Below are 6,240 nucleotides of genomic sequence, written 5' to 3' on the forward strand. Positions count from 1 at the left end.
CTTTATTTTGCTCTTATCTGCCCCCTATTTTACTGCATTTAATCCTGTACTTCAGAATACTGTAATCTGCCAAGTGTTTAACCTGTAGTACTTTGTATTTAATCATATCCTGATGTAACTATCACTATTATCTGCTGTATTATTGAATTGTGGTTTGTCACACTTGTACTTTGCTTGAACAAAAGTTATTGTATTTCTTGCTCTTATTGTATTACTTGTATTGTAACACTTAATGTATTTGCTTACGATGGTAAGCCGCCCTGGATAAGGGCGTCTGCTAAGAAATAAATAAATAATAATAATAATAATTAACAATGGATCCCTGAATAATAATCCCAGCATTAACAAGTGCATATTTTAAAAATGTAATTGCTTTATTGATTCTTTGTAAAAATCCTACAAAAGTAACTGAACTGCTGGCACTGAACACCCTTTCCATTTGAGCATGGCAATGGGACCTTTCAACTCTGCTATTGAATAAAAGGGGCTGGTGTTGGTGATTTTGACACCGCCCTAGCAGTGATTTCGCAAATGTCATTGATAATCCGTTGTACTCGAGACTGGAGAGTTTTTTTTGCTGGGATTTTTCACACAAAATAACCAGTTATTAAATTACTTAACATTCTTCAAAACATTGATAACTGAATGACTTTTTTTTAATCTAGTGGTCGCCAATTAATTTTATTGTTTTCTCCACAATTTAGTAATGTCCAATTATTTTTAGGCTCAGCCCACCACTACCACCCCTGCGCTGACTCGGGAGGGGTGAAGACGAACACATGCTGTCCTCCGAAGTGCATGCCATCAGCCGACCGCTTCTTTACACACTGCAGACTCACCATGCAGCCACCCAGAGCAGCCCGTAGGCACCCAGCCAGACCACAGGGGTCGCTGGTGCGCAGTGAGCCAAGGACATCCTGGCCGACCTATCCCTCCCTCCCCCTGGGAGCTCCTGTCCTCGGTCAGCAAAAGAATAGCCTGGACTCGAACCGGCAACGTCCAGACTATAGGGCGCATCCTGCACTCCACGCGGAGCGCCTTTACTGGATGTGCCACTCGGGAGCCCCCCTCTGGCAGTTGTGCCTCAAGTCAAGCCAAAACAAGTCAGATTTGTCAAGTTATAAAAATGTTTCCTTTTCTAATACAGTCCTCCATTGTACAGTGTATGGTGTACTATCTGTTTTTAGGTCTTTTTTTTTGTGTCCCATATAAACAATTTAACAAATGTAGTGTGATAATCCAAATAATTCGATTATCTGAACACCCCTTGCTAGTTTGGAAATGGAGGTTACTTTTACTGGCAATAGCTAAGATGTAAAGCTGCATTGTTTCACAATCTCCTGTCTCTGTCTGTGCTCCAGTTGTTTGGAGTCATCAAGCTGCTGTATGTTGATCCCCTACATCTATGATGGGATGATTCCTAGCTAGTGAAGAAACAGAAGTAAGAGATCCTTGAATCTGTACTGAGAGAGGCAGCTTCCGAAGAAGTGTGAACCAGGTATTTTTATATGACGGGAAGAATAATCTAAAAGTCTCCTAATTAGTTTACCACAGTAGGTGTGGCACTCACTACAGTAGTCCTTTTTTAGTTACCCTTTTAACGCTGCAAAATTTGAAGACATTTCCAAGATGTAGTCCATGATTATCGATGTTTAAGGAACCACACTGGAGATGCACAGTTACTCTAGTCTCTCATAAAAGGATATTCCATGTCCATCGATTTCAGATTGATGGCTCTGAAACAGCAGAGAACTATGCCCAGCTATGTTCAGAGCACATGTAGGCAGTGGTGAAAGTCTCAAGCAAGTAGTCAGTGTTGAGGGGTTTAAACGTAAAATGCGCCAGTTATATTGTCCTTCTACCACAAATACTGAGCCATCTATCAAAGACATCAGCGGGATCTTTCAGGACTTCAGCAGAACGTCTCGTGAAATGTGAGACCAATACAGTGATGGCAATGCATATAATGTGAGGTTTACTGGAAGTGGAAATGTGTTCTAGGTGCCTCTGACAATGCTGTAGTTGCATGTGTGGTAACAAAGTGATTACACTGGAAGTACTCCACCACACACATTCTTGATTCAGGAGCTGCTCTTTAGTTCAAGTTGTCTGCCATAGACATATGTTATATAGACAAAGTGTGTTTATATTCGTAAGCACCAGCACCATTTAGTGCACAGGAGTGTACCGAGCAAAACCAAAGGAAACATGGCAGATCACTAGATGGCACGCTCTCTCTTAGTTTATTGAGACACTAAAACAGACTTACAAACAACAATCCTGAACACAGACTTATTAAAAAATATTTGAGTCATTGCAAATAGAACCATTCCGAATGAATTGCAGAAAAATGAGAATGGAATCTGAAGCTTCTGAATCTGAGGCAGTCTAGCAGAAACGACTGAAGCTTCTGATTCTGAGCTGGTCTAGCAGAAACGAATCTGAAGCTTCTGAATCTGAGCTGGTCTAGCAGAAACGACACTGAAACTTCTGATTCTGAGCTGGTCTAGCAGAAACAAATCTGAAGCTTCTGAATCTGAGCTGGTCTAGCAGAAACGAATCTGAAGCTTCTGAATCTGAGCTGGTCTAGCAGAAACGACTCTGAAGCTTCTGAATCTGAGCTGGTCTAGCAGAAACGACTCTGAAGCTTCTGAATCTGAGCTGGTCTGGCAGAAACGAATCTGAAGCTTCTGAATCTGAGCTGGTCTGGCAGAAACGAATCTGAAGCTTCTGAATCTGAGCTGGTCTAGCAGAAACGACTCTGAAGCTTCTGAATCTGAGCTGGTCTGGCAGAAACGAATCTGAAGCTTCTGAATCTGAGCTGGTCTAGCAGAAACGACTCTGAAGCTTCTGAATCTGAGCTGGTCTAGCAGAAACGAATCTGAAGCTTCTGAATCTGAGCTGGTCTAGCAGAAACGACTCTGAAGCTTCTGAATCTGAGCTGGTCTGGCAGAAACGAATCTGAAGCTTCTGATTCTGAGCTGGTCTAGCAGAAACGACTCAAGCTTCTGATTCTGAGCTGGTCTAGCAGAAACAAATCTGAAGCTTCTGAATCTGAGCTGGTCTAGCAGAAATGAATCTGAAGCTTCTGATTCTGAGCTGGTCTAGCAGAAACGACTCTGAAGCTTCTGATTCTGAGCTGGTCTAGCAGAAACGACTCTGAAGCTTCTGATTCTGAGCTGGTCTAGCAGAAACGACTCTGAAGCTTCTGATTCTGAGCTGGTCTAGCAGAAACGACTCTGAAGCTTCTGAATCTGAGGCAGTCTAGCAGAAACGACTCTGAAGCTTCTGATTCTGAGCTGGTCTAGCAGAAACGAATCTGAAGCTTCTGAATCTGAGGCGGTCTAGCAGAAACGACTCTGAAGCTTCTGATTCTGAGCTGGTCTAGCAGAAACTAATCTGAAGCTTCTGATTCTGAGCTGGTCTAGCAAAAAAGAATCTGAAGCTTCTGAATCTGAGGCGGTCTAGCAGAAACGACTCTGAAGCTTCTGATTCTGAGCTGGTCTAGCAAAAAAGAATCTGAAGCTTCTGAATCTGAGGCGGTCTAGCAGAAACGACTCTGAAGCTTCTGATTCTGAGCTGGTCTAGCAGAAACGGTTCTGAAGCTTCTGATTCTGAGCTGGTCTAGCAGAAACGACTCTGAAGCTTCTGATTCTGAGCTGGTCTAGCAGAAACAAATCTGAAGCTTCTGATTCTGAGCTGGTCTAGCAGAAACGACTGAAGCTTCTGATTCTGAGCTGAAACATTGCGCTCTACAGCATAAAACTTTTAAGGACTGTTGGAAGAATTAATGAAGAAAAAAAAAGTCCTTTTTAACAAAGCATCCATTAAAACAGCTGTAAGAGTTGTTGTGCTTTAAGGATATTTAAGGATTTGTTTCAGATGTAGAACTGGGTTCATTTCCAGTGCTGTAGATGGTGTGATTTGATGGCAGCAAGGCCATTGGAGTAAATCTAATGCAACTCTGTGAAATAGTTACCAGGAAATGACAGCAACTTTGTAACATGTAATAGTAAAGCACACCAAGCTAACAGTAAATCTTACCTAATATGTATTCTCAGCCATGTAGGTGTCACATGTTAAATATAGGCCTGTGACGAGCAGGCTGTAGTGGTGATGTCTGACCAGGAAGTAATGGACACAGACAGGACTGGCCAGTGGTGAAATTGTGCTGATGCGCCAGTTTATTGTAAAATAAAAAGGTTTAACAAAACACAAACACTGAACAAAACAAACACCATGGTGGCCAAAACAAATAGACTAACAAACGGTGGATGAACCCCAAAACATAGCATGTTTTGGTTTTAGTCTCCACTCTCGAACACACAACCCCGAGAGAGTGAATTGTGCAGATATTTATACAGCTGTACTGGGATTCAATTACTAATTACTTATTCACTTGAACCCCACCACGTGAACTAATCTGTGCAATCCCCGTGCTCACATATTAATACACATTTTATCTGCACGTGAAGTGCAATCCCTGTGCCTAAATACAACTATATATTTTAACAACTTGTGCTAAATATCCCACATTATATCCCATGCACCAATTTATATACACCGACATTAGCATCACACGCAGCAAAGACCACATAATACACACATGGGCAGGGCACACTGCACAAGGCCTAAAACTGTATAATGTAGTAGTGCTACTATAATTAAAATGTCCATTTTAAAGCTTTGGTATCACTCATTTTAAAAGAAGCAGTGATCATGTTGCTAGCTCTAATAAGGGTTCATGTATTTCAAAAGCTTTGGTAAGCACTACTTTAAAGGGGCCAGTTACAGTGTTGCTATTGCTAATAAGACGCAAGCAAATTCATTTTAAAGACTTGCTTAGCACTCCTTTTAAAGGATTTGAAGCTTGCGGTTATCCTTTTAGGGTCACTTCTCTGTGCTACGTTCCTAGTGAATACAACAGATGAGGGTGTACGGTTCTCTCGACCCTCGCCAAGTCATGTCGTTCCTCCTCTCCAAGTATTCTTTTCAGGTCAAGAATGTTAGACGCAAGTTGACCATTTCAGCTTCATTTGTCATGCTCCCAGCTGCTGGAAGAATTTAACCTCCGTAAGACGCTACATCTTTAAAATGTGCTTTCTAGTATACTGTTATGAAACTCAAGTAAGTGGTAAATACACTGTCTCCGGGGGGCTCTAATTAAGGAACGAAACTCAGCAAACACATGTTCAATGTATCTCACCACCCCTCCCGCCAGTTTGGTTGGCAGTGCTCTAACCCATCCGGATCTGTCAGCAAGGATTTGGGAAACCTCTTCTGACTCGTAGACATTTTCCATCAGCAAGCGCGAGGAGTGACGTGAATATCAGGTGCAGATTCCCACTGTTTGCCGAGGGATCGTGTTCTACAACATCGAAGAATGGAGAGTGTATGAGTAGCACAAGCTTTTTTCCCTCCCAGGCCTGTTCCTATTTCCTCAAAACACAGTTCCCAGGCTTTGTTTATCAGGAGTAGGTTCCTTATGTTACCCCATGAGAAAAACAAGCTGTTTAGATCCCTCCGTCTTACTACTATGTATGTACAGTACTGCAGTGGCCTAATCCGTTCCAAGAAGGGGACCACTATTAAGACTGTATTACTGGGGCTGTATATCTACAGTGGAGGTAGTTGCATGCATGTGTGTTCAAATGTCACAGAGCAGAGGTTCTCAAACCTCATTGTGTTGGGAGGACCTCCTATTTAAAAACATTTTTCAATGGGGACCCCCAACTGAAAACTGAAGAAAAGACAAATCACATTAAAATAAATAAGTAGATGTGATACTTACTGGCAATATACATAAAACAAGGCTTGTGGGGCCCTGCGGAATTAAGAAATGAGAGGTATATTTTAAGGATGCATTTGCAACCTACAGTGTACCTTTTAGCGTTAATATCCTCTCCCCATTATTGATCCTTGTGTGACTTTCCTAATGTTACTGGACCTGAATGAACAGCTTTCATCCTGCTGTATTGAGGTGCAGTAGACCCAGACACTAGTTGGTGTGGTGTCTGTGAGGAAATTTGCAACTGTTGTGGTCTCCAGGGCTGAACCTCTGTGCTGTGCAAATGTAGCCTGGCACCTTTAGCATTGCAGCCAGCATGTATGTTTCAGCATCAAGATCTAGATTTGATCCCCAGACAATCTATAAAGAATGTACCCAGCAGTTTTTTACACAATGAATGGGTAGTTTTGCATTGGCCAGTTAGGATGTGAAGCCAGGTATCTACTTTGAGA

This window comes from Acipenser ruthenus, chromosome 16 (assembly GCF_902713425.1).
Source record: "Acipenser ruthenus chromosome 16, fAciRut3.2 maternal haplotype, whole genome shotgun sequence".
Classification (NCBI taxonomy): Eukaryota; Metazoa; Chordata; class Actinopteri; order Acipenseriformes; family Acipenseridae; genus Acipenser; species Acipenser ruthenus.